The following is an 18,534-nucleotide window of genomic DNA, read 5'->3' on the forward strand; positions in this document are numbered from 1 at the left end:
TGGAAGATTGGTAAGGGTGGGCAATGGGGGTCAAGTGACTTGCCCAGGGTCACACAGCTGGGAAGTGGCTGAGGCCGGGTTTGAACCTAGGACCTCCTGTCTCTAGGCCTGGCTCTCACTCCACTGAGCTACCCAGCTGCCCGACAGATAGGGTTTTGACAAATAATGAGAAGAACTCTCTTAAATATCTTCCCTTTGGTAGGGCAGATTATCCTCTGCCCATTCTCTCCCAAGAGCTTATCTTTCTGAATGATTTGAACACTGGTGAAGAGGGGGATCTCATCCTCCCTGAGTTCCATCTGGAGAGCTAGACATCCCCTTTATAAAACCAGCTCTCCCTGTCTTCTGTAATGATGCCCCCAAAGTCCCTATTGTTGCGATCAAAATGAGGTGGACTAAGGTACAAAGTTCCAAGTGCAATCAATTTATTAGTAGAGCCTGATTTTACCTGTAAATAGGATCTTAGCTTCCCCAGCTAAGCTAAGAGCCCAATGAGGGGGACACTTCTCTTTTATAGTTTTGTGAAGTACAGAACAAAGAACAAGACTTTATAGGTGGGGTACAAGTTAAGATTACTTAAAAGAGCTCAGACTTCATGAATGATGAAATCAGTATGATTGGTTACAGAGCTAAGGTGAGGGGAACAATAGAATTAGTTGGAAATTGAGAATAAGAGACTAGAAATAGCCCCCTTCTATGACTAAGAAATGCTCCTTGTTTGAGTCTACCTGCAAGATTAGAGCTAATGGACCAGACTTCTTTGGTTAACAAATCAGACATCCCTGATGGATAGGTTAGTGGTGTAAAGATACTAGACTAGATTCCCTGGTGTCTACCTGCATCCTTTAAGGATAACACATGTCCTTGAGGCAAGAATAGAACAGTGATTAGCAGAACTGGATTTCTAAACTTAACTCATTAAGATTCAGCTGAATTTCTGAACTAAGTTCAGAGACCATGACTTGAACAGTAACAGGATACAATTAACTGCAAATAGGATCAATTTTTTTTAAAAGACAAAATCAATCTGATCATTTCACCAGCATGTCACAAATGATAAGAAAAATAGTGGATAGAAGGAACTTCTTTCACGTGAGGATTTGGCTGTAATAGAGCCTTCTTTGATACTAAGGTGTCTTCAGTAATCTTTGTTGTTCCCAGTTTTAGTAACTTAAAAACAAACAACCCTTTCCTTCTAACTTAGTGTCAATTATAAGATAGAAGAAAGACAAAAGCTAGGCAATGGGGATTATGCGACTTGTCCAGGGTCACATTGCTAGGAAGTATTTGAGTTTAAGCAACTTTTATAGACAAGAGTCCTCTAGCAGCCCATCCCCCAGTGGCAAACCCAAAAAGGGTAGGTTGAACCTGCCAAGCCCATGTAGCTTTCTCCCTCTGGTTTCACAGAGATTGACTTAGAACAGAGAAAATTCCCTATTCCTTGCCTCATTTCCTCATCATAAATTTCCACAATTGAGCCTGAATTGAGCCAGTATCTGAGGAATATATGGCCTGGTATCTTCCCCTACTTTTTCCCATTCCCTTCATCCTTCCCCAAACAATGTTCATAATTCCCTAGGAATAACCCATCCAGCTCTCCTTGACTCATCTCTTCTCTGCCCTGAATTGCTATAATTAACCTTTCCCCTGCCATAATGATCAGGGAACTCCCTCTATCAGCATTTTCCCTGAAACTCAGGGTTTTAAAGAGTTGCCCAGAGCTGTAGGAGCTTGAAGAACTTGGCTAGAATCCCACAGCCTGTAAGTTTCAGAGATGGGACTTGAAACCAGGTCTTCCTTACCTTCAGCTTTTCATCACTCCACTCTTTCTCAGTTCTTCTTACTAAATCCTTCCTCTTTGCAAATGTTCACTGATTTTTCCATCTTCATGTACCACTATGAGAATTTCTGAGCTACTTCAAGTGGCTCCTGGAGATGATGGAAAACTTCATCAAGGAGAACCCCTGGGCTTCTCCACTCACCATAACTAGCCCAACCCAGTCTGCCCATGCTGCTACTGCTCCCAGGCCATCTTCCCCAACCAGCTACTTCCTAATGTAATTGGAAGAACAATGAACCAGAAATAAGAAGGACTGGGCTCTTCTCCAAACTGCCATAGATAGGCAGTGGTCTTGGGCAAATCATAGACTTTTTTTTGAGCTTACTTTTCTCATTTGTACCATGGTAACAATGATACCTGATCTATCTCCCTTGAACCATCATGGGTCTAAACAGATTTAATGTATATGAAAACATTCTGAGCAGTACAAAATATGCCAAGTATTATTAATGTCTTTCCATACCCATGCTACCACCTAGCTCTCCTACCTGTTCTCAGTTTTTGGTCTCCCTCACCCCTTCTAATTTAATTTATGCATGCATCCAGACTAATTTCTTGAAAGCACACTTTATTTATGTCATTGCTATCCTAAAAATTTTCAGGGACTCTTTGTTGCTTTATTGAATTAAAGGCAGAAGCTCATAGAACCAGAGATGGAATTAATCAACCAAAATAAACACTTATTAAGCACCTACTATGTGTTAAGTAGGCACTGTGCAAAACCCTAGGGCAGTGTTGGTGAAGGCATGGCACAGGTGCCAGGGCAGCACAGAGGGGACTGGAGTCTCTCCACAGTGCCCCCAGGACATTTTTGCATGCCCCGATGCTCTGTCCAGCTTTCCACCTCCGCTGTCTGGGGTAATGTAGGGGCTCACAGGTAGCAAGAAGTTACAATTTGGACACTCTGTCTCCAAAACATTTGCCAATGTTGGCCTAGGAATAGATGCAAAAAGAAGATAGTCCCTGCTCTCAATAGTTTACAGTCCAGTGGTGGAGATAACCAGCAGACAAATACAAAGCAAGTTATATACAGGCTAACTAGGAAATTATTGAAAACAAGAAGACACTGGAATTGAAAGGAGCTGGGAAAGTCTTCCTCTAGATCAGGGGTCTGTAACCTTTTTTGTCATGAGAACCATATACGCCACATTTTTAAAAATGTAATTTTGTGAGAGCCGTACAATATGTTTAACACTGAATACAAGTAAATATGTGCATTTTATGTAAGAACAACACTTTTAAAGTACAATAAGTCTCTGAACTATTTTTAATAACGTTATTATGTGCTAACCAATGATGAATAAGGTACATTAATGTGACTTCTGATACTGCATGGTTTTGCTGATTATTAATCAAAATTATTTTGATTATTAATCAAAAAACAAGACTTAATGGGGCACTATAGTACTGATATAACTGCACACATACATATAAAACTCCTTTACACTAAGAAAAGTGCTGAAATAAAGAGAGAAAAATTCAGGGAAGAATACTTTTTCCTCTCCCTCTCTCAAGTCAGGCAACAGGAGAAGAAAAAGCTACCAGCCTGCTGGGTAAGCCATTTGGCCACATAAATTAAGTAGGAGATCAGGAGATTACAGAAAATAACATGACTTATGTGCAGGTATTAGTAAGTAGTGGGGAAGGAGGGTACCTTTTCATGGAAAACTTGCCAGGACACATCACACACATTTCCTGGTACAGGTGTTTATCAGTGCTGCCTACTCAATCATTCTGTATCAAATGAAAGAACTACTGGGGAGAAATGCTTCTCACTAATGAAGCATATGTAAAGATGTAATCTGACTATAGTTCCCCTTAAAGAGCAGGTAGAAAAGTTAAAAACAATAACAATCCCACAAATAGGGAGTGCAGACCCCTTGAATGCACTGAGATAAAGCCATGTAAATCAGAGGCAGAGGAGGAGGAGAACATTGTATACAGAGACTGATACTCTGTGGTACAATAGAACATAACAGACTTCTCTACTAGCAGCAATGCAAGAATCCAGAGCAAGGCTGAAGGACTTATGAGAAAGAAAACTAGGCACATTCAGAGGAAGAACTGTGGGAGGAGAAACACAGAAGGAAAACAACTACTTGAACACATAGGCTGATGGGGATATTATTGGGGATGTAGACACTAAACAATGACTCTAGTCCAACTATCAATAATATGGAATTAGGTCTTGATCAATGATACATGTAAAACCTAGTGGAATTGTGTGCCAGCTAAGGGGGGTTAGGAGGGTTTGGGAGACAGGGAAAGAACATGAAATATGTAACTAGGGGAAAATTTAAAATTTAAAATTTAAAATTTAAAAATAAAATAAAATAAAATCTCACCTTTCTCAGAAAGTCTTCCCTAACACCTTTAATTTTAGTGCCTTCCTTTGGTTAATTATTTTCTATTTATTCTGTATATAGATTATATTTGTTTGCATGTTGTTTCCTCCCTCCCCATGGGCATGGACTGTCTTTTGCCTCTATTTGTGTCCCTATTGCCTGGCACACAGTAGATACTTAACAAATGTTAACTAAGGGGCAACTAGGGAACACAGTGAATAGAGCACCAGGTTTGGAATTGGGAGGACCTAGGTTCTAATCTGGTCTCAGGCACTTCCTGGTTGTATGATCCTGGGCAAATCACTTTGCCCCAATTACCTAAATAGATAGATAGACAGACAGACAGATAGATAGATAGACAGGCAGACAGATAGAGATGTTAATGGAGGGGAGAAAGATATACTAAGGAAAAATAGAGAAAGTATGGGGAAAATTATAATCCTATCATTCTTCAGACTTATTTATTAACCAATTTAGACTGCACCATGTTTATTAAACACACCCTATACTTCCCTGCCTCTGTACTTTGACTCATATTAAATATATCATCATCATTTTCTCTTGAGAGGGAAAGAATCAGTCAGGTATAAAGAATAAAAGCTCAAACATACAAGCCAAGTAAGTGTTCCAGATGTTACCGAGATGATCCTCCTTTATGTTGGATTTATGGGAGAACAAGAATCACACAGGTTGAAAAGGGAGGGATTGGTTTTAATTTGCACTATTGGAAGGCATCCCTACCCATCATCAATGAGACCAGGAATCTACTGAAATTTTGAAACACTTTCTCTCTAAAATGTTTTCCTGTTGAAATCCTATTTATCCTTAAGGCTCAGATCAATTGTCACTTTTTTATGTTTTCCATGATTTCTCAACTGGATGCTACCTCTCCCTCCCCATTACATTTTTTCTACCTCTTTCATAGTCCTTAACATCTGCCTTGTTTTATAGTTATTTGTAGAACTTGTTTTGTCTGTGCACTAGATTCAAAGTTCCTTGGAACAAGGACTGTGTTTTATTCATTCACCTCCCTACAGCACCTAGCACAGAACTTTGAATTTCATATATGCCCAATCAATCTTTGTTCAATTGAATTCACATGATTGTGAATGGCATCACTTTACTCAGATTCCTAGCTGTGGCTTCAGCCATCCAGTACCTCCCCCCACCAGCCATTAGCAATCCCCCAATCTAGTCCTTTAATTTCCAATCCCAATTTCATTTTTTCTTTTAAAATTTTACTTTTTCCCAATTATAACTTTTTTAATATTTGTTTTTGGAAATTTTGAATTCCAATCTCTCTCCCAACCCCAGGCAAACAATTTGATATCGGTTACACAAGTGCAGTCATATAAAATAAATGTTTATAGCCCCAATCCCAATTTCTATACCCATATCTGGTATCTCAACAATATCCTCATCCCCATTCAAGGGTCTTTCAGAGCATAAATTTGTACTCTTATTTTACTTTGTGAATTATGTACAGAGCATCCACAAATATATTCTCTACTCATGTACACTTGCACATAAACTTACATGTCGACGTGGATGTGGTACCATTCCTGCTTCCATTCATTAATCACTAGACTAAAATCTTAGGTTTAGGATCCTGATAGTTAAAGTAATACTCATAGAGGTCAACAAACAGTGTGATTCAATTGTATCTTCTGTTACCTTTTATACCACCCTAATATTGTAGAAGTAGTTAATCAACAAGCATTTCTTAAGTTTTTACTCATCAGGCACTGTGCCAAGTATTAAGGATGCAAAGAAAGACAAAATTCTTCCCTCAAGGAGTTTATACTCTAATGGGAAAACAATGTGCAAATAACTATGTTCATTCAAGACATATGCAGTGTAGGGAGCAGGTAGATGGCTCAGTGGATTGTGAGGCAGGCCCAGAGATGGGAGGCCTGGGTTCAAATCTGACCTCAGACATTTCCTAGTTGTGTGACCCTGGGCAAGTCACTTAACCTCCATGTTAAGTAGAGCTTAGTCCTTACCACTCTTCTGTCTTGGAACCAATACACAGTATTGATTCTAAGATGGAAGGAAGACCTTACAAAAAAAAGACACATGCAATGTAAACGGAAGAAAATTTCAAAGGGTTCGTGCAATCAGATGTCTGATCCTCCAAACACCAGCAGAGAGATCTGGGGGTACTAGCAATCCCATTAAAATGAGATAAAATAAAATGGGATAAAATAAAAATCCCCTGGTGTAATTGCCAGATTCCTTTATTCTTCTCTGAGGCACCACTTCTCTTTCCTTTTTCCTCAAGCCTCCCTCTGTCTTCTCTTTCTTCTATCCATTCCTGGAAGTATCTTCCTTTTCTTGATCTTATTTCCATTTTCTATACTCTAATTCCACCTTTCTCCACTGCTTTTCTCTCCCCTGAACTTTGGCTCACAAGGAAGATATCATCATTTTCTTTATCTCTCCCACTCTGCATATAGTAGTCCCTGGTGGAAAAAAAGGAAGGATCCCAGTGTCCTCCTGTTAGATTAAAATTCTCTGGAGACAGTATCTTAATTTTTAAGTATTTGTTAAATAATAAAAAGCAGGCCAGAAAGAGAAAAGGCACCAGCCACATGCAGCTAACTGTTCCTTTCACAAGCCTCTTCTCCCAGTTGGTGGTGCCAGCTTTACTGCCAGACCTCAGAGGTAGTGGCTCTCTCCTGGCCAGCCCTGAGTCCATCCTTGTATGTACCAGGGCTCCTCTAGCCAGCACTAGGCCACCTTCCCCAGAGCCAGGTGAATAGCCACACTATAGGCAAGTTAGCACTTTTCCTCTCTCCATGGTTCTAAGGCAAAAAAAGACCTTCTTCCTTTCCTGCTCCAAATTTATGCTCCTTGTGACAACCCTTTCCTGAGACCCTCTGACCTCGATCTGGATTAGAGGTGGGTTTTCCAGACACCAAGAGTCACCACAAGGTCCTTAGAATGGTGGCACAGCACTGGGTACAATGTCTCCTAGCATTGTAGGGAGGACTCCACCCATAACTTCAGAGAGATATGGTTCAGAGGTTCAGAAATAAGATCCTTTGCTTTAAAATCCAAAGTTAATCTTGGATATCAAAGAAAAGGGCACAGGCTAGTGTTAATTTTCACATTCTTAAGCAAGTGGCAGAATTAAAAGACCAACTTTTTATTGAGTCCTCTCTCCACAACTACTATACCAAACTATGAGATTGAAATGACTGTCTAAACAGAATTTCATGTATTAGATCTTTTAGGATTGGAGGAAGCAAGAATGACTCTGTAGTTGACCTGCCTCATTACTCCCAGAGTCTCAGGGCTGTAATGATCTCACTTGGCTGATGGGGCTTAACAGACAGTTTGGGATTTGCATGGAACAGAGATAGGGTTATATGGAAACAATTAAGTATTCCCTCCTAGGATAAGCTAGAGTCTGAGGCTAGAGACCTCTTTCCTATTATGTAAGGTAAGGCTTTGATTTCTCCACTGAGTCAGTCATTTGATCAATCAAAATGCATTTATTAAGCACCTACTATGTTCCAGGTACTGCAGATATGTGTCAAAAGAGAGTCTTTGCTCTCAAGAAACTTATATTCTAAGAGCTGGAAGGATCTACATGAACTGATGCAGAGTGAAATAAGCAGAACTAGAAAAACATTGTACACAGTAATGACAATATTATGGAATGATCAACTGTGGCAGACTAAGCTACTATCAGTAATACAGAACCATTTTGAGGAATTTATGACAAAAAATGCTCTCCATCTCCAAATAAAGAACTGTTGGAGTTAGAATGCAGATGAAAGCATATGATCTTTCAATTACTTATTTGGGTTTATGTTTGGGGATTTGGGTTTTATAAGATTACTCATTTACAAAAATAAACAAAATAGACATTAAAAGAAACATAGCAGCAGTCATCAAAACAATATGGTAGGGGGGCAGCTGGGTAGCTCAGTGGAGTGAGAGTCAGGCCTAGAGACAGGAGGTCCTAGGTTCAAACCCGGCCTCAGCCACTTCCCAGCTGTGTGACCCTGGGCAAGTCACTTGACCCCCATTGCCCACCCTTACCAATCTTCCACCTATGAGACAATACACCAAAGTACAAGGGTTTAAAAAAAAAACAATATGGTACTGGCTAAGAGATAGAAGGGAGGATCAGTGGAATAGACTTGGGGTTAATGATGTCAGCAAGACAGTGTATGGTAAACCCAAAGAGCCCAACTTTTGGGACATGAATCCACTATTTGACAAAAACTGCTGGGAAATATGGAAAACAATATGGGAAAGATTAGGTCTAGATCAACATCTCACACCCTACACCAAGAAAAATTCAGAATGGGTGAATGACCTGAATATAAAGAGGGAAACTATAAATAAGTTAAGTGAACACAGAATAGTATACTTGTCAGATCTCTGGGAAAGGAAAGATTTTAAAACCAAGCAAGAGTTAGAGAAAATTACAAAAGGTAAATTAAATGGTTTTGATTATATCAAGCTAAAAAGCTTTTGTACAAACAAAAACAATGTAGTCAAAATCAGAAGGGAAACAACAAATTGGGAAAAAATCTTTATAACAAAAAACTCTGACAGGGGTCTAATTACTCAAATATACAATGAGTTAAATCAATTGTATAAAAAATCAAGCCACTCCCCAACTGAAAAATGGGCAAGAGACATGAATAGGCAATTCTCAGGTAAAGAAATCAAAAGTATCAATAAGCACATGAGAAAGTGTTCTAAATCTCTAATAATTAGAGAAATGCAAATCAAAACAACTCTGAGGTATCACCTCACACCTAGCAGATTGGCTAAAATGAAAGAAGGGGAGAGTAATGAATGCTGGAGGGGATGTGGCAAAATTGGGACATTAATGCACTGCTGGTGGAGTTGTGAAATGATCCAACCATTCTGGCTGGCAATTTGGAATTATGTTCAAAGGGCTATAAAAGACTGCTTGCCCTTTGATCCAGTCATACTATTGTTGGGTTTGTACCCCAAAGAGATCATAGATAAACAGACTTGTACGAAAATATTTATAGCTGTGCTTTTTGTGGTGGCAAAAAACTGGAAAAGGAGGGTATGCCCTTCAATTGGGGAATGGCTGAACAAACTGTGGTATATGCGGGCGATGGTATACTATTGTGCTAAAAGGAATAATAAACTGGAGGAATTCCAGGCGAACTGGAGAGACCTCCAGGAATTGATGCAGAGCAAAAGGAGCAGAGCCAGAAGAACATTGTACACAGAGACTGATATACTGTGGTAAAATCAAATGTAATGGACTTCTGTACCAGCAGCAATGCAATGACACAAGACAGCTATGAGGGATTTATGGTAAAAAACACTACCCACATTCAGAGGAAAATCTGCAGGAGAGGAAACATAGAAGATAATCAATTGCTTGAATGCATGGGCTGAGGTGGACATGATTGGGGACGTGGACTCGAAACGACCACACCAATGCAACTAACAACAATATGGAAATAGGCCCTAAACAAGGACACATGACAAAACCAGTGGAAATGTGCATTGGCCATGGGTGGGGGGAATGCGGGGGGTGAAGGGGAAAGTAGGGGTATGAAGCATGTAAACAGGTTAAAAATGAATATTAATAAATGTTTAAAAAAAAGAAACATATTCTTCTTGGGAAGTTCCATTGTGTTCCCAGGTAATAGAATATATGTAAAATAGATATACAGTGATTTGGGGTAACAAGGTGGGTTTGATTAAAAACTTGGGAATTAGGCAAAGCTTCTTGAAAAAAGTAGAACTTGAATTGGGCCTTTAAGGGAATTAGGAGTTCTAAGTGGAAGAGTTGAGGAGGGAGAGTTTTACAGGAACAAAGGATAACCTTTACAAAGACAGAATGAAGAGAAGGAATGTCATGTATAGTCTACAACAATGGTGTCAAACTCAATTAGAAATAGGGGTCACTAAACCATACATAAGGATATCTGTGGGCCATATATTGACTTAGCTCTAAAAATATTATTTGATTTATTCGATTTAAAATTTTTTGTTAAATATTTTCAAATTACATTTTAATCTGGTTCAGGCCACACTAAGGAATGCTGCAGGTCACATGTTGAAGGTAGCATATTTGACACTTTTGGTCTACAAAATTGGTAGGCCAAATTGGGTAAAGGGCAGAGAATATAAGAATAGTCTATAATCAGCCTGAAAAAAAAAATAAATGGGAGTCAGATTGCCTTTATAGGTCAAACAGAGGCATTTATATTCTATCCTAAAAGCAATGGTGAGTCATTAAAGTGTCTTCAACAGAGGACTACCATGGTCATTGCCATGCTTTAGCAATGTTGATGTGGCAAATATTTGGAGGATGGATTGGAGAGGGATGTAGAGATTGGATGCAAAGGAAATCAATTAAAAGGCTACTCCAATCATCTAAAAGAGAGGTGATGAGGACATGAACTAGGATGGTTGAGAAGTGACTTAGAGAAGAGATTGAAAGTGAAAAATGTTGAGGAGCTAAAATTGACTGATTGAATATAAGGAAGGGGACAAATGAGAGGGAAGAGTCAAGGACATCCTACTTTGGAAATCTGGCTGGTGGAAGAATGATAATGACCTCAACAGAAATAAGCTGAGAAAAGATGTTAAGCGGGGAAGTGAGTTTGAGGGGAAAGATAATTAGTTCTGTTTAGGACATGTTGAATTTGAGATGCCTAAGGAACATCCAGATGGAAATGTCTAGCAGGCACTTAGAGATATGAATCCAGAACCCAAGAGAAAGAGAGATGAGAATTGGATAAGTTGATTTGGAAGTCATTTACATAAAGATTATTGTTGAACCCATGAGATCTGAAAATTTTGCTTTGAGTATAAATAAGAAGAGAGAGCCTCAAACAGCCTGGAGGTTTATCCACACATAAAGAGGCAGGTATGGATGGTGATCCTGAAAATGAGACTGAAAAGATAGCAATATCACCAAAGACCAGGAAGGAAAAAAGTCACCAGAAGGAGAGGATAGTCAATGGAGTCAAATACAAACATAGATCAAAAAGGATGAGGACAGGGGCAGCTGGGGGACTCCTGGGTTCAAATCCAAGTTCAGATACTTCCTAGTTGTGTGACCCTAGACAAGTCGCTTAACCCCAATTGCCTAGCCCTTACTGCTCTGCTGCCTTGGAATCAGTACTTAGTATTGAGTCTAAGCCTGAGGGTGCCACCTAGTTGCCCCTGGCCTCATTTATTAGCTATATAACCATGGACAAGTCACTTAACTTCATTTGGCCTCAATTTTGGATAAAATAGCATCTATCTCACAGGGTTGTTGTGAGGATCAAGTAAGATTCTAATTGTAGGGACAATTGGATAGTTCAGTGGGTAGGGGCAGGCCCACCTGAAGTTGGGAGAATCTAGGTTCATATCTGGACTCAAAAACTTCCTGGTTCTGTGACCCTGGCAAGTCATTTAACCCCATTTGCCTAGCCACTCTTCTGCCTTGGAACTGATACTTAGTATTGAAGAAAAATGTGAATTTTTTAAAAAAGATTTTAATTGTAAAATGCTTAGCACAATGGCTGACCCATTGTAGGCCCTTTATAAAAACTTATTCTCTCTCCTTTCCATAGTACACACTTTTAAGTTTAATCTGTATTATTAACATTTTCTTAAGTTTAGACAATTAACCAAACAATAAATCAAGCCCCAATTTGCTGTGATTGCTGGATTCTAAAGTCAAAATGCTTAGAGTAAAAATTTAACAAGACTATTAGAGCTGGTTCCAGCATATCCTTGGACAAAATTCAAATTGCAGGGCCATGAGAGGGGAGAAAATGGAACATAGGAAAAGTCATTCTTGAGGAGATGAACTGATGACCAGGGTTTGGCAATTACTTTCTCCACTGGTGATGGTAAAAGAATTAGACTCAAACAACCTTGGATAAAGCTACAATGGCTAGCTGCCAAGCTAGTTTATGTCATTAGGGCGAGGGAGGAGAACAATTGATTCCAGGGAAATTTATTAGGCATTGCATATTGAAAGAGCAAAAAAAAAAATGGAATTCTCTTGAAATTTTTCTCAAGAATTTACCCAAGTAGTATTGCTAGGCCACCTTCCTTCACTTTTTTTTTTCATTATTTCCCTTGATATTCTTGTTCTTTTGTTCTTCCAAATGAACTTTGTTGTAGTTTTTTCTAATTCAGTAAAAAGTTTTTTGGTAGTTTGATAGGTATGGCACTAAATAGGTAAATTAATTTGGGTAGAATGGTCATTTTTATTATGTTAGCTCGTCCTACCCATGAGCAGTCAATGTTTTTCCAATTGTTTAGATCTAGTTTTAATTGTTTGGAATGTGTTTTGTAATTGTGCTTGTATAATTCCTGTGTTTGTTTTGGTAGATAGATTCCTAAGTATTTTATATTGTCTAGGGTGATTTTAAATGGTGTTTCTCTTTCTACCTCTTGCTGCTGTGATGTGTTGGAAATACCTTCAATTTCTTTTTCTTCTCTAATTGCCAAGTAGTGCTTTCCAGACACACCACCAACTCTGCTCTAAGTGCCTGCCCTATAGTAACCTTCATATTCCTTATTTCTTTCCTGTTGGGAAATATAAATCAATTCAGCTACTGCCTTGAGGAGAGGGGCCTTTCCTGCTCATTTTTTTTTCCTGCTCATTTTTTTGTTTGAGCTGCCTCTCCTTTCTCCCTAATTGCCGCCGTAAAGAAAGAAACTGTGTACACTGGCACCACCTGTCCACGTACTCTACAATCTATCCTGGCTTTTCTTAGAAGTGGTTGGCATAGAAAGAAGGACTGATTTATAGGCCTTCTCACTTGATATAGCATTCTGCCAATTCCTGCTGAGTGGGTTCAGAACAGTAAATGGATACAAGGAGATAAGGATAAAAATGGGGATGGAAATGAGGATACAGATTACTTTTTAGATACAGATTGAGGTAGAGAGGGAAGAGATAGAGCTGGGAATTTTGATGTGGATGAGGATGGGATAAAGATTGGGGAGAGGGTTAAGAATAATAGAGTCTGGGAGAGATGGAAAAATGGAGCCTGAGGGATAGAGTGTACACAGGCTGTGAATTTGCATACAAGGTCAGAGAAACTATCAAATAGATTACTTTCTCCTTTTTCTGGAATTCCAAGTATTCTTTTTGACTGTCCAAGCCCAGTTACAGGGTGAAGTTGCCAGCACTCTTTTCTATCAAGATCCTTTTACAGAAATGATTTCCACATCATCTGCTTACAAATAGTTTCTAGCTCTGTGGGTTGGGGAGAAGTAGCTTATTCAACCCATGAGATTTCAGTCTATCTTTTCCATTTCTCTAGAAATGAGTTTAATTTTTATGCAAACCGAATCCCTCCCTTCTCATCCTTACCATGCTAGAGAGGAACAAAGGTGCATCAGATTAAAATCTCCTGTCTTCAAGATACATATAGTCTAGCAGGGAAGCTACAGATGCAAGTCATCATCATCCTTACTCCTCCCAAATCTCCAAGAAATAATAAAAAATAAATATAAACAACTTAAGTACCAGAGAGCCAGAACATTGACTCAGATGTCTGCTGGGAAATCTTATCTTCCACTAACATAGGATTAGCCATAATGAATCATAAACAGGTTATCAAATCTCAGAGGCAAAGGGAAGGCCATTTGCATCATGCTATAAAAGAATCATTTTTCAGTGTTCTTAATCCCAACTAATTAGAGAAGTATAAATTAAAACAACTCTGAGGTACAACCTTACACATGGCCAACTGGCTAATACAGCAGCAAAGGAAAATGATAAATGTTGGAGGAGACGTGGCAAAATTGGGACACCAATATACTGTCTAATCTAAACCTCTTCATTTTTCAGTTGAGGACCTTTGACTAAGGGAAATTAAAAGTTTTACCCTTGGTCATGCAGTTAATGAGTGGAAGAACCTGGACTTGAACCTATAAACAGAAACCAGTCCAAGCAAGGCCTTCCATTGCATGGGCCCTTTTTGTCCTCACTATTCCCCTCATCAAGATTTGGAGTAATCTAGTCTATAAAAGGGGAAACAGTCAGTGAAAACCTGACTGAGATAGCTTATGTTTTTCTAGCCAAAGAATCCTAGAGGAAGCTGGGCTTCATAAACCAGCTAATCTTCCCTAAGTGTCAGAGAGGGGCAAGTGAATCATTTTCTTTATTGGTAGGAAAACTGGGGATCCACCCACCTGAAGAGTAGTTTTCTCTTCTCAACTACGAAATGATGGAGGAGTAGCTGAGATCTCTAAGCCTACCTCCTCATTAAAATATCCACCAATGAAGAATGCCAAGAAAGGTCCAAATGATGAGGCCAATAAGAGCCTAAGTATAAAAACTGGGGCAACTGGGTGGCTCAGTGGATTGAGACCCAGGCCTAGAGATGGGAGGTCCTAGGTTCAAATCTGGCCTCAGACACTTCCCAGCTGTGTGACCCTGGGCAAGTCACTTGACCCCTATTGCCTAGCCCTTACTGATCTTCTGCCTTGGAACCAAAACACAGTATTGATTCTAAGATGAAAGGGAAAAGTTGTGGTTTTTTAAAATCTTTTTATTTTTTAAATATTTTTCCATGTTTACATGATTCTTTTTCTTTCCTTCCCCCCTTCCCTCCCCCCTCCCAGAGTTGACAAGCAATTCCACTGGGTTATACAAATGTTATCCCTTGATACCTATTTCCATGTTATTCATTTTTATCATAGAGCAATCTTTTAAAGCCTAAACCCCAAATCACATACCCATATTTACAAGTGATAAGTGATAAGGCACATGTTTTTCTTTTGTGTTTCTACTCCCATAGTTTTTTCTCTCAGTATGGATAATATTCTTTCTCATAAATCCTTCAGGAATGTCCTGGATTATTGCATTGCTACTAGTACATTGGATAGTTCCACAATGTTTCACTTTCTGGGTACAATGCTCTCCTGGTTCTGCTCATTTCTCTGGGCAATCAGTTCATTGAGGTTCTCCCAGTTCATATAGAAATCTTCCAGATCATCAGTCTTTACAGCACAATAGTATTCCATCACCATCAGATATCACAATTTGTTCAGCCATTCCCCAATTGGGGGATCCTTCTCATTTTCCAATTTTTTGCCACCACAAAGAATGTGGCTACGAATATTTTTGTATAAGTATTTTTCATTATTATCTTTTTTGGGTACAAACCCAGTAGTGGTATTGCTGGATCAAAGAGTATGCATTCTTTTAAAGCCCTTTGGGTATAATTCCAAATTACCCTCCAGAACAGTTGGATTAATTCGCAATGCATTAGTGTCCCAATTTTGCTGTATCCCCGCTAACATTTATATTTTCCTTTACTGTCATATTAGCCGATCTGCTAGATGTGAGGTGGTTTGTAAAGGGGTTTTTTTAAAATATAAAATCAATTTGGGTCTTTGGTGCAAATGGAGGCATGCCATTGACCGCTACTTTACTAGAAGATCACATGTACCTATTAATAAACAATAATATACTTGGAGAAATGGCTTCATTTTTTTATTCATTAAAATTCTGGGTACTACAGTGTTTTTTACTTCAGACCCACACTCTATCCATTAAGCCACCTAGCTGTTAAAAAAAGTTTTAAAAAATAGTTTAAAAAATAGTAGCTTTTTGTGTTTCAAAGAACTGGAAACCGAGGGAGTACCCATCAATTAGGGAATGGCTGACCAGCTTATTAGATATGAAATATAAAAGAATACTATTAATTTGAAGGATAGAGTCCCAGGCCTGAAGTCAAGAAGGTCTGAGTTCAGATTTGACTTCTGACATTTACTGGCTGTGTGATCCTGTCACTTAACCACTACCTGCCTCAGTTTCTTCAACTGTAAAATGAGGATCATAATAGCATCTACCTTCCAGCGTTGTTATGAGGACCAAATAAGATGTTTATTTCTGAAGAGCTTAGCACATAGTAGATATCTAATAAATGTTTGTTCTACTCTTCTTCCTCATATTAAAAAGTGATTAATTGGAGATGTCAAATATGTATGAGGTCTGTGGGTCTTAGCAACACAATACTCCTAAGGACTACTCAAACCAAAAATTTTAAGCAGCCAATGGAAGATATATGAGAAATTCTAAGGAACAAATACAGTTCATCAAAACCAGTTAATTGCTCTGAACATAGAAAGTATGCTACTGAAATAAATATTTAAAGATTAATATTCTCCAACTACAATATAATTTATGGCTTGTCATCTTCTTCGCCTGTACCTTGACATGGGTTGTTCCTCATACCTGGAGTTTCCTTCCTTACCCCTTAGTGCAAATTCAGGTTCAACCTGCTTTGATCAGTATTTCTTGATTTTCCCAGCTGTTAATAATTCTCCAAATTGATTTGTATTCATTTTGTATATAAACTATGCTTACTCATCTGTGATCATGTTGTGCCCCTCTCCCCCCAGTAATATGCATGCTTGTTGAGGACAAGTATTGCTTAGCATAGTATCTGACAGATAACAGACTCTTAAAAAAAACACCTTTCCTTCCAATATTGTGTATTGGTTCCGAGGCAGAAGAGCAGTAAGGGCTAGGCAATTGGAGTTAAGTGACTTGCCCAGGGTCATACAGCTAGGAAGTGTCTGCAGCCAGATTTGAAACCAAGACTTCCTATCTCTAGATGTAGCTCTCAAGCCACTGAGCCATCTAACTGTCCCCAATGTAGCAAACTCTTAATACGTATTTATTGATTAGGTACTGGCACTACAAAGAGAAAGACTTTACTTCTGCCTATATTGCACTTACAATTATGACATGTACACAGATAACCGTATTTTTATTTACTTTTATTTTTTCTGGTTTATACATGTATTGGCATACAAAACACATTTTCATATTGTTCATTGTTGTAAGTGAATAATCAAATAAAATCAAAACCCCCAAACAAATAAACAAGTGAAAAATGCTTTCATATGCATTCTGACTCCAACAGTTCTTTCTCTGGAAGTGGATACCATTCTTTGTTCCTCAGAATACCTTAGAAATGTCCTGGATTGTTGTATTGCTGAGATTAGCTAAGGCTATCACATTTGATCATTCTACAATATTGCTATTACTGTGTATAATGGTTTCCTGGTTCTGCTTATTTCACTCTGAATCAGTTCATGTAGGTCTTCCCCAGCTCTTTCTGAAATTATCCTGTTCATCATTCCTTATAGCACAATAGTATTTCATCATTCATCATATACCACAATTTGTTCAGTCATTCCACAATTGAGGGACATCCCTTCAATTTCTAATTCTTTGCCACCACAAAAAGAGCAGCTATAAATATTTTTATATAAGCAGGTCCTTTCCCCTTTTTTATTGTTACTCCAGGATACAGATCTAGTAATGGTATTACTGGATCAAAGAGTATGCATTCTTTTGTAGCCCTTTGGGCATAATTCCAAATTACCCTCCAGAATAGTTGGAACAGTTAAAGACTCCACCAGCAATGCATGTGTCCCAATTTTGCCACATACCCCCCAACATTTACCACAATTCTTTACCACCACATTGGCCAATATGCTAGGTGTGAGGTGGTACCTCAGAGTTGTTTTAATTTGCATTTCTCTAATAAAGAGGGATTTAATACATTTTTCAAATGATTATTGACAGCTTTGATTCTTCATCTGAAAACTTCTTATTCATATCCTTTGACCATTTATAATTGGGGAACAACTTGTATTCTTATAAAATTTGAGAAATGAGACCTTTATCAGAGAAATTTGTTATAACAATATTTTCCTAGTTCATTGTTTCTCTTCTAATCTTGATTATATTGGTTTTGTTTGTACAATGCCTTTTAAACTTAATATAATCAAAATTATTCATTTTACATCTTGTAATACTCTCTATCTTTTGTTTGGTCATAAATTCTTCCCTTCTCCATAGATCTGACAGGTAGACTATTCTGTTTCCCATATTTGCTTATAATGTCACTTTTTATTCTAAATCATATACCCATCTTGACCTTATTTTAGTATATGGTATGAGATATTGATTTATACCCAATTTTTGATGTAGTGTTTTCCAGTTTTCCCAGAAGTTTTTGTCATATAGTGAGCTTTTATCCCACAGATAACCAGAGTAGGTTATGTTGAATACAACTCTTCCCCTATCTGTAATTGTGAATGGTATCTCCTCAACTTCTTTATTTAAAAAAATGATATGGGGGCAGCTGTATGACTCAACGGATTGAGAAACAGGTCTAGAGAAAGGAGATTCTGGGTTCGAATCTGGAATCAGACACTTCCTGGCTGTATGACACAGGGCAAGTCACTTAACTCCAATTGCCTAGCCCTTACTGCTCTTCTGCCTTGGAACTTATACTTATTGATTCTTATTATGGGGCTTCCTCTTCTTGTCTCTTATAGGGTTAACTCAGGCTGGAG

Source organism: Gracilinanus agilis, chromosome 2 (genome assembly GCF_016433145.1).
Source record: "Gracilinanus agilis isolate LMUSP501 chromosome 2, AgileGrace, whole genome shotgun sequence".
NCBI classification, from domain to species: Eukaryota; Metazoa; Chordata; class Mammalia; order Didelphimorphia; family Didelphidae; genus Gracilinanus; species Gracilinanus agilis.